The sequence below is a fragment of the Aphelocoma coerulescens genome, unplaced genomic scaffold, assembly GCF_041296385.1.
Source record: "Aphelocoma coerulescens isolate FSJ_1873_10779 unplaced genomic scaffold, UR_Acoe_1.0 HiC_scaffold_56, whole genome shotgun sequence".
Lineage (NCBI taxonomy): Eukaryota > Metazoa > Chordata > Aves > Passeriformes > Corvidae > Aphelocoma > Aphelocoma coerulescens.
Window position 1 is genome coordinate 1072735 of NW_027183905.1, and position 11197 is coordinate 1083931.

An 11197-nucleotide genomic window follows, 5' to 3' on the forward strand; every position below is an offset into this window, starting at 1 on the left:
GGTCTCCTCCTCCTCCTCCCACTCACTTCGGGGATCTCACACCCCCTTTTCCTCCTTCTCCCCCCCTTTCCCATCGCGTCCCTCCCCCCACCCTCTCGCTCACCCGAGAGCTCCACGCCCGCAGCGGGGGGGGCTCCCAGCACCACCAGTGCTACCAGTATGGCCCCAGCTACCGTCACTCGCCCCATGGCCAGCGACGGGCCCCAAAGCAGCCGCGCTGCACTGGGAGCCACAGTCCGGACCAGTGTGGGGTCAGCAGCGCCGCCCGCTCTGATTGGCTGGAATTTTCAGGGAGCTCTTTATCCCAAGGCTCTACCCGGCAACCGATGACGACACAACAATGCCGTGCTCCCATTGGCTGAGCGATTTTGGGGTGCTGTGCCCCCACTCCCACTCCGCCCCAGTTCGCCGGCGCTTTACTGGGAGGAGCACCCACCCTTCCCGGGGTCCCGGCATCCCAAGGCGCCATGGATGGAGCACGGAGCGTCCCCTGGCTGCTGCTGCTGGCCCTGAGCCTGCCCCACCTTTGGAGGGTCCAAGGTGGGGTTTGGGGGGTCCTGGAGCCACGGGGTTGGGAATTGGAGTGCCCTGGATCCTTGGGACTGTAGGAACCGGGAGGGTTAAGACCGTCCAACCCTCTTCTTTGGGGAATTTTGGGGAGGGGCGTTGTCCCATCTTCCTTTTTTTAAAGATTTTTCCCCTATTCTGTGATTTTTGGGGTTGGCAGTGGCCAAACTCCTTTTTCCATGATTTAGGGGTCTGGGTTTTCCTCAACTCCCCTGTTCCCAGGATTTTTAGGGGCTGGAAATGGCCAAGCCCGCCTAAACACACGATTTTGGAGGAACTAGGTGTGGCCAGACCCCGCTGTTCCCACAGCTTTGGGGGCCTGAGGGTGCCCAAACTCCCCTGTTCCAAGGATTTTTGGGGCCTGTCTGTTCCACAAACCCCCGTTACTGGGATTTTCAGTACCTGGAGTCCCCAGAATCCCATTTCCCAGAATTTTTAGCTCCTGGAGCTGCCATGTCCCAGCTGTCCAGAAGCTCAGGTGCACCCACAATGGGGATGGAGATGTCCAGGGGCTCAGCTGTGCCCAAAAATGAGGCCCCAGCTGAGGGCGTTCTCTGCTTGGCTGAGTGCAGCCTGAGGGCTGGGGCTGCAGCAAGGGGGGGGACACCCTCCTCCAGCAGGGATGTCCCGAAAATGGGGGACACGCACAAGCCCCTCACAACCCCTGGGGCTGGGCTGGCCCTGCCTGGATGCCGGGAGACACCAAAACCACTCTGTCCCTGCCCTCTGCTACTGCACAGGGACAGGAAATACAAGGAAAGGCCCAGGAGCTGAGAGAAGGAGCAGGAGAGATCCCGCCCCGAGCACCGGCACGGGCACAACAGACCCAGGCTGGGCACAGGGAGGGAATTTATTCCCAACCAAATCCCAGCAGCACAAGGAGAAGGCAAAGAAATCTCTCCAACACCTTCCCCCCACCCAGCAGGGATCACCCGGAACGGGGGTCACCAGGGCTCTGCCCCACGGGGGTCACTGGGGATCATCCAACGCTGATCCTCCCACAGGGGATGGAGCTGGAGCAGTGCACGAAGCTCTTCCCGCACTCGGGGCACTCGCAGGGCTTCCCTTAGCGGTGCCTCCGTTGGTGTCGGGTCAAGTTTGAGCTGCTGGAGAAGCTCTTCCCACACTGGGGACACTCGTAGGGCCTCTCCCTGGTGTGGATGCGCCGGTGGAGGGTGAGGGTGGAGTTGCGTTGGAAGCCCTTCCCACAGTCAGGGCAGCGGAAGGGCCTCTCATCCGTGTGAATGCGCTGATGTCTGAGGAGATTGGAGCTGCTTGGAAACCTCTTCCCACACTCAGAACACTCGTAGGGCCTCTTCCCAGTGTGGGCACGTTGGCGTGCCCTCAGGGTGGAGCACTGGCTGAAGCTCTTCCCACATTCCCTACACCCATAGGGCCGTTCCCGGGTGTGGATCCTCTGGTGATGGATCAGGCTGGAGCTGTTGGTGAAGCCCTTCCCACATTATCCCACACTCGTAGGGCCTCTCCCCAGTGTGGATCCTCTGGTGTTCCCTCATGCTTGCGGCTCCACCTGAAGCCCTTCCCACATTCCAAGCACTTGTGGGGCTTCTCCCCACCCTGAGGCTTCTCCCCCAGCTCCGAGCTCCCCCTGGATCTCCCGCCGCCTTCCCAGCACAGGGGGGCTCTTTCCTCCTTGGATCTCTGGGGGCTGCATTTGCAGCCCCATCTCATGCGGCATCCCCGAAGCTTTTCCTCCTCCTCCATCCGGCCACACCTTGGGAATGACAAGTCCTGGATTGGAGGAGAAAAACAATGGGTGTGTACCTCGGGCTAGGGGTTCCTCCTACCCAAGTCCATCACCAAGAATTCTGTGTGTGTAAAAACCTCCAAACCACCACAATTCAGCCCAAAGCTCCCCCAAATATCAAGACACAGACCCAAAACTCCAAAAACATCAAGATTCAGAAAAAAACACCTCCAAATTATAAACATTCAGCCCCCACGAAAATCCAAAGCACCAACATGGAGCCCAACAAACCTCAGAAACAAGAAGAATCACCCCCGGGAAAATCATGGATCACCCTTCCTGACCACCTGCTGGATGGGGGAGCAACGCTCCTGGGGCTGGGGGGAGGCTGCAGATACAGCGAGGGCTGGAACCTTGCAGTGCCTCCTCTTCCTGATCCTCCTCCTCCTCCTGTGTCCCTACTCTTCCTCACACTCCTCTTCCTCACATTACTCCTTCTCCTGCAGAATCCCACCTGCTGCTCCCACGGCCATCGTTTCACCATTCTGGTCTCCAGCCCTGCTCCTCCAGCCTTTCTCCTGCTCCCCCCAGGCCCAGCACCCAGCCCTGGCTCGCTCTGCCCCCCAGAGCTCTCGGATCCCACAGCACGAGCAGCGATGCAGCTGCGGCAGCTCGGGCTGGGGCAGCGCTGGGCTCTCGGCCGCTCCTGCCCGCACTCGGCCCCCGCCGCAGCCACTTCTGCCAGCACAGCACGGCCCGGCCCGGCCTTGGCGCTCCCCCCCTCCCACCTCCCCAAATTCCCCTGGCGGGGGGCGCCAAGGCCGGGCCACACGTGGGCTCCAGCTGGGGAGCGCCGGGCGCTGCGGCTCTGCCTGGCAACTGCTGAGTCACCAGCGCCGCGCCTTCTGATTGGCTGAGCGCTGCCTGAGGGCCGCGCCTGCACCAAGGGGGGACACCCTGCTCCAGGGGGGATGTCCCGAAAACCGGGCACCCCCAGCGAACCAACAACACCAACGCCTCCTTACAAACACATGCTCTGAATCTGCTCGGACACAGCCACACGCACTTGCACACAAGCAAGTGACAGCACAAACCAGCAGCTCCACAAAATGGCACTGACTGACACACACTGCTGCTCAGCCAAGCTCCTGCTCAATTCCTCAACTTCCAGAACAACAACAAAGCCTGAACAGAACCATGGACATCGTTTCCTATACAAAAGGGGACAATGTTGAGGCAGTTTGCACATTCTCCCAGAGCTAATTAAGGGCAGTGGCCCCCGGCCCCCAGGTGGCTGCGGGATGTGGAAGGATCAGGATTTTCTTTCAACGATCTTGTTTGGGTCACTGGAGAAACGAATGATTTTGCAGAAAGCTCAGCCACTGTCAGAGGATGAGCACCCACAGGCACTGAGGGGGCTGCAGGAGAGGCACAAGAAGCCCCTGCAGCACTTGGCCAGAAAGGCTCAGCAGGGCAATGCAAGAAGGGATGAGCAAAAGGCCAAGGTGAAGGCAAAGGCCATGGCAGAGTTTCTACAGCCCCCCAGGGATGAACCGCAGGGCCCAAGGGGGCCCCAGCACCCAGGGGACGGCGGCGGCCACAAGCACCTGGCACAGGCATTGCCCTCCTCGGCACGGCAGAGCCCACCCAAACAGCCCCTGGCAAGGAATCAGGGGTCCATCTGCAGGCCAGAAGGACACTGCAAGCACAGACAGCAGCACCCTCAGCACCAGCAAGTCCACCCCACATGGACATGGATTGTCAGGGCTGGCAGAGCTCCCAGCAGACCAGGGACCCACCGCACCAGAGCCCTTGAGAACATTCAGGGCGCATCTGGATCGAGACGAGGCCGCTCCTGATGGACACAGGGGCCTCTCGATCCACTCTGAATCTGAGACCTAAGGGTGGAAATTGGCAAGAAGTTCTTTCATTATCCAGGGAATAAGTGGGAAAGATGAGCAGGTGTGTTTTATTCAACCACTATCAGTAGATGTGGGGGATGGGTGTGAAACACATCAATTTCTGTTTGTTCCTAATTGTGATTGTAATTTACTGGGAACGGATTTGGTGGATAAAGTGGGAATGCAAATTCATGTTGCAAAAGGAGATTCAGAGGCTAATGCTGCTGGACCTTGGTGTCAAATGTCTGCGAAGGCCTCTGCTGAAGGGAACCCAGAAGTGTGGGCAGCCCCAGGGAAATAGGGAAAATCAGATATGGAGCCTCTCCAAATTCCTCTGAAGCAACCAGGACAAGTGGTGTCTAAAAGCAATACCCTGTTCCAAGGGAGGCAAGGAAGGGGTTACAGCCTCTTACTGAGTCCCTGCTAAAGGCAGCGCTTCTGGAGCCAGGCATCTCTCCCTACAACTCTCCTCTCCTGCCAGGCAAGAAACCCCATCATGGACACCAGAAGGAAAGCACAATTTTCAAGGCTTCAAAAGCAGATTAACTGAGCCTCCTGCCCTGGCCCTCCCAGACATTAGACTCAGACAGGGGAACTCATTTTACAGGAAAGACCCTTCAGGGCGTTCTGGCTGCTTTAGGAACACAGTGGGACCTCCAGACACTCTGGCACCCCCAGAGTCTGGCTGGGGTAGAAAGAATGAATGGGGAAAAAAAGAAACACCTTCTGAGGCTGCTGAGAGAAACCAAGATGCCACGGGTACAGCTGCTGCCATTGGCTTTGGCAAGAAGAAGAGGCAGACCCAGGGCAGATATTCAATTATCTCCCCTGGAATTGAGGTTTGCGATTCCTGGTAATTCTCGACCTAGTGGGGGGTGGAGATCAGGGATGTCTGTTTCAAGTAGTCTGTGGCCAGAATCCTGTCTCTTGTGAAATCTCTTCCACAGGAAGCTCGGCTGGCACAGACCCTGCCTGGGGACTTTAAGGGATGTTACACCAGTCAAGGGAGATGAGCTTAACATCTCAACAGACTGGGAACAGCCCAAAAGATACCCAAAAGATAACGCCCATCAACAAAACATCAACGCCCATCAGCAAACATCAAGGAACAGCTACCCCAGACACTGCCCCCGGCACAGCTGGAGACCCCTGCTCTGGAAAAGGCTGAGAAGGAAATCAAGGAGTGTGGACCTAATGAACATCAGAGGCCAAGCAATCCGGGGCCAATAGGAAACCAAATACTAAGAACTGCCCATCTTGGAACCAATGAACATTAAACCTACGGGTTTCGATGGGTTTAGACTGCATCAAGTTGAGGAAAAATTGAGTAAAACTCGTGTGCCATGGAATGATTTTCTCTGCACACCCGGGCTATGTGTCCACGAAATGATTTCTGTTGCACATCCTGGCCAGAATAAAGTAATGCCTTGATTCTCATACACTAAAAAAGTTGTTGGAGGGCTTTTGTTCTTCCCACAGTTTGGGTGACAAATTACGCCAATAGAATATTTTTTCTTAATAATCCTACTTTGATATTGACAGTTGGGTTTGGGCCAGGGGTGTGAGACTCAATTTATAGTCTTAGGGGAAGAAGTAGAAAAAAATCTTTATTACTCTGGGGTTTTTTTGTGTATGTGTGTGCGTGGCTGTTAGTGATGGCAGAATTTTGGAATGGGTTCTTCGATGTTCACCTTTAGGCTGCATTTTGCAAAACTGGAAGAGATTTAAAGGAGACCCTTTAACTCATAAACATTTATTAAAATATTAAAAGAAAGAAATGCGGGAAAAAAAGCAGCTGGGGGAGGGGGAGGGTACTTGTGAGTCACCTGATGGCTGCCCTGGAGGAGAAGCTTCCTTCCAGGCAGCCAGCAGAGGAGCTTTAGAAATGCAAATTAACTCTGCTGGGGGAAGTGTGCACAATGTCCCAGGCTCTCCTTGCCTGCCAGAGGAATTGGGCTGATTCCCTCTGCCCCTCACCCCAAGCTCTGCCTCCCTGCACAGACGGAATTTGCATCGCTAAAGGCAGAGCCCACACTGAGCATCTCGGACTCTGCAACAGAAATCCCTGAAGCTGCAAAGGAAAACAGCAAACGGAGAATGTTGGGAGAACTTCACTCACAAAAGCGGGGGGGAATCATCCCTCTCCCCACTCCAACATCTGCTGGCACTGTCTGGGTTATACAGGGTGGGTTTGACCACTGGGTGGGTTTTGCTGCCACAAGTTCAGCGAAATCACTTGGGAATCCAAGGATGTGATGATTTCATCAGAGAAAAGCGGTCAATTGATGCATCCCTGGCATTTTTGGGAGCGCCCAAAAATGGGGAAAAGATGAACGGCCACCAGAACAAATCCTACAACACCATCGAGCAGCCCCTGGGAACCCGAACAAATTCATACCAGGTGCCAGAGAACCCATTGATCACTTCAATGCATCATTAGATTACAAGCTGTCCTCCAAATCATAACCAAGCACACAGCTCCAGCTCCTGACCTTCTCACCCACCAATCCACTCCCATGAGCAACGCCACATTTCACCCTGGGATGGCATCAGATTCTCTCTCAGCAGAAGGACCAGGAGGTTGTGGAAAATTAAATGACTCAAACTGCTCTTGGCAAAGAGATGGCAAAGGAAAAGTGGTGAAACAGAGAACAAAGGAAAGAAGAAAGCAGCTCATGTACTGTCCAAATGTGGAAAGGATGGGAATGGGACACATTTTCGTGGTTCCCTGGCAGACCATGGGTTAAACCAATGCTGTTTCTCCTCTCGGGTGCTACAGCAACTCTCATCTTTTTACCATGCACCACACCTTGCTCAGTGCAGCTCATTCAGCAGGGGATCAAGGGCATGCAGGTGGCAGCCAGGCCTCCTGACCCAGAAAGGGCTGCAAAAGGACACAGAATGAGGTCACTGAGAATAATCCCAAAACCAAAGGCGGCCTAGGAACAACCGATTAAGGCATTTTTAAAGCTTGTAAAGAGAAGTACTGAGAAAATAAGAAGAGTGGGGATTAAAAGGAAAAAAACCCGAACTTTTCTTTGCATGCAGATGGTGTGAATCCCATTGGAGATAGGGTCAGGGACTTGGAGATAATGAAGTAAGGGCAGAAACCATCAGTCTTAGAAAATGTTACTAATTGGACGAACTGATGCTCAGCCAAGGTCCTGCGAAATTCCTGAACTTCCAGAAGAAGAACAAAGACTCCACAGAGCCATGAATATCGGATGTTATACAAAGTGGGGGTGCACATTAAGGGGCACATGCAGCAGGTGCATCGGGAAGTCTGTACCTTCCAAGGACCTCAGCCACTGGGGAAAGGGACACGGAGATGCGGCCGGGGAAATCGGCATAAAAAGGAGGCTGCGTCCTCCAACACTTGGACAGACCCCACGGGAAATGCCCCGTGGCCTCTCCCTTGCTCCAGGAATAAAGTTCCTTTTACAGGACTCCTCCGGCTCCTCTGGGGACACAAACCTCTGGCCACGGGAACTTTCCCGCACACTCCCGCCGACGGGGCAGCCACCTCTGTCCTACCCACAGCAGCCGGGACGAGCCAGCGCTGCTCCGGCACCGGCTCCTGCCGAGGCATCAGCGGCAAGGAGAGCGCGGGCAGCCGCTCCCGCAGCGCCCTCACGCCAGGGCGAACACGGCGCCCACACGGCACAACGAACCCGCCCCAGCCCCCTGCCGCCCCCTCCGCCCGCAGCCAGCGCCGAGCCCCGCCGGAACCGAGCGCGGCTCCCACCTGCGCTGGGGCCGCCTCCGAGCTCCGCCGCCGCCTCACCGGGCTCCGGCCGCCGCCGCCGCTCCCGGGCCCGCACAGACGCTCCGCCAATGGCGCCTCTGCTGCGCCACGGCCGCCCTGCCGGCGGCTCCGGGCCCGGGCTGCTCCCCGCTCCGACCAATCAGCGCGCCAGAACCACGACTGACGGCAGCACCGCCCAATCGCAGCGAGGGGCGGGCTCTGCACACGGCCCAGCCTCGCCCCGCGCTCCCAGCGCCCCCCGGGCTGCGTGAGGGGAAAGCCGCAGCTGAGGAACAGCCCTGGAACGGGCCCGGCCCGAGCCGCCATTCAGCTGGGAAGGGAAACAAAGCTCTCCGCTGCTCCCGGCCCGACTTGCCCAGCCCTGCGTGTTGGCTGCCTCCGGCTCCTTGGGAAGCCCTGCAGCCTCCCGACTCCCGCCCCTAATTCGGAGCATCAGTGCATGGCTTTGATTTCCCCGAAAAAGGGAAAACCGCCCCAAACCCCTTTGGCTGAGTGCACGAGGGGAGAGATTTGTGGCACAAAACTCCCAAAGTCGTTTATACCCAGCTTGGGAAGAACAACCCAAGCCAAGCGGAGGTGGGACCCCCCAGCAGCGCCTCTCTGCCGCCCCAGCTGAAGCCCTCGCTGGCTGCTCCAGGCGGGATGGGCAGACTGGGAGCACTGGGAAGGGGCCCCGGCTCGGGCCGCAGCCCCCGGGGCAGCCCCACGGCAGCTCCAAGGCTCCGCCAGCCGGGATGGAACGTGGGAGGGGGAGCAGGGCAAGGGCCGGGGCTGTCGGTGCCCAGGGGACACAAGGGACAGCGGGGGCACTTCACAAGCATTTCATGCAAAAGATAAAATCATAAGGAAGACAAAAACAACGGCAACAGTGGCCCCATAGTCCAGGGCCACACAGGAACATTTCCCATTGCAGTGGGGGGACGCTGGCCCAGTATCAGGCACCCACCACAGCCGCTCTCTCCCTGCCCTCCACAGCCGGACAGGGGACAGAAAATTTAACCAAGGGCTCATGAGCTGAGATGAGGACCGGGAGAGATCCCTCATCAAACACCGTTACAGGCAAAACAGGCTCGAAACTGGAGATATGAATTGAATTTATTGCTAACAAACTCAGAGCAGGATAATGAGAAGAAGACTTTTAAAAACACCTTTCCCCCACACCTCCCTCCTTCCAGTTTTACCTCCTCTAGCAGGGATGTCCCACAAACAGGGAACCCCCACATGCCCCTCCCAACTCCCAGGGCTGGGCTGGCCCTGCCTGGATGCCGGGAGACACCATAAACCGCTCTGTCCTTGCCCTCTGCTGTCGGAAGCCGCGGCGGGACGGGGAGCTTGGATCCCCGGCGGGGGGAGAAAAACAGAAGCCAAACCAATATGGTTGAAAAATACACTGCCATTTATTAGCAGTCTAAAGGCACTCATATAGTATACCAGCTTGTTAGCTCCTAAGTGGCTTAATGCTTATCAGGACATATTTCTATTTCTACACAATCGGACTACATTGGCAGTTTTCCACAGTCTTGTTATGGTCAAAAGAATTTTGCCCTTGCCTCCCTTATACTCCTAGATATCACACCTGCAAGTACGTTACTCCCTGAAATTTCTCAGGCTGAAACTGTTCAGCTTTATAGAGACTTTCCCACGGAAAGTGTCTCACACACACAGGCCCAAAAACCTCCAGCTCAATAGCTTGCACAGCTCCTTTATTGATCCCAATAATTCCATTCTCCAACAAATTCCCCGTTTTTCTTTTGTGCAAGCAATACTGGAGGGGTCACAGATGTAGTGACTTTGTATATTATCTACTGCAAGCATCGGGAGGCAAGGTGAACACACTGCCAGTTCTACAGTAATCAAATGCTACACAAATAAAACTAGCTATAATTTTAAACTTAATAACTTTAAGTATCCCTCTAAGTTGAGACTGTCTTCTTCTATAATTATGCAGTTAATTGATGTAACTCACTTATCTATTAGTGAAAGGAGAAAAATGATTAGAAAGACTTAAACAGCATAAACCTTTAAACCTTTCCCAGCCGTGGCTGCGGCCCAATAGCAGAAGATGAATAGCTACTTAACTTTATATTATTACATGTCTAACATTAATAATACACACTTAACTTATTAAGCACGTGCAAGGCTATATTAAACCTAATGGCTGCGCAGCTTTGACATCACTTAAACTCTACACAACTTAACTTAGCAGAACTTAAAATTAACTTTACTTAACTTTGCTTAAACTTAACACGAATTAACCTTAACACTACCTAAACGTTATGCAACTTAACCTTATCACTTAAATTCTACAGAACTCAAACTTAACAGAACTTAAACTTAACAGAACTTAAAGTTAACTTTGTTTAAACTTAACAACACTTAAACCTAGCATGAATTAGCCTTAACATTACTTAAACTTTACACAACTTAACCTTAACAGAAATTAACCTTAACATCACGTAAACTTAACAGAACTTAAAATTACTCTTATTTCAAGACATTCAAAAAAAACAATTTTTCACTTTACTTCTGAGTTTGATGTTATACTCAAAAACTTTTTGCAATATACCCAAAAATTCATGCAATTATTTCTCTTAGTTTTGTCTTTGAAAAGAGTTCCCCAACACCCACCACCAGTCACTAGCAACCACCCAGGGCAGCTGTTATTATCGCCCCAGAGTCTCATTATTTCTCCTGCTATGGAGAGTGGTGGATCTGGCAAGTCCTCAGCTCCTTCACTCAGCCACGTCTCAGCCTCTCTCAAGGCTCCTCGGGACAGGTCTCAGAGTCCCAGCTGTTATGGTAGTGGCATCACGTTCCTCAGGAGCTGATGCTGACTGTGCTGTCTCGTTTTGGGGTCCTGTAGCATGGCACCACTTTGCTGGGCACCTCTCTGGTCAGTGATGTAGCGATGACTTGTCCCTGTTGTTGCAGGACATTCTGCAGTGTTGCAGTCCACGTTCGTTCCCAGAGCAGGAACTGTGAAGGGGTTAACAACTGTAGGATACTGATGTGATGCTTTTGAACACAGGACATCTGCTGTAAAGAACACCTGCAAAATGCTTAGTATAGATAAGTTAGCAAGCGTTTTGATGAGTTTTTGCATTACTTGTTGGTACTTCTCTTTCATTTGGGGCTGTTTTCGGGTCGCCCCGGCCGGCTTTGGCATTGCAGGCGACGAAACTGTAAAAGCCGCGCTGCTGCCGGCTGTCCCGCAGTCCGGTGCGGGGGGGTCACCCTCCGCCGCTTTTGGCCGGG

General features: G+C 54.2%; 1 pseudogene; it reads right to left on the bottom strand.

The window, feature by feature from the left end:
- Positions 1-126: 126 nt before the first annotated feature.
- Positions 127-11197, bottom strand: part of LOC138101859 (uncharacterized) — a 678931-nt pseudogene continuing 667860 nt past the window's right edge.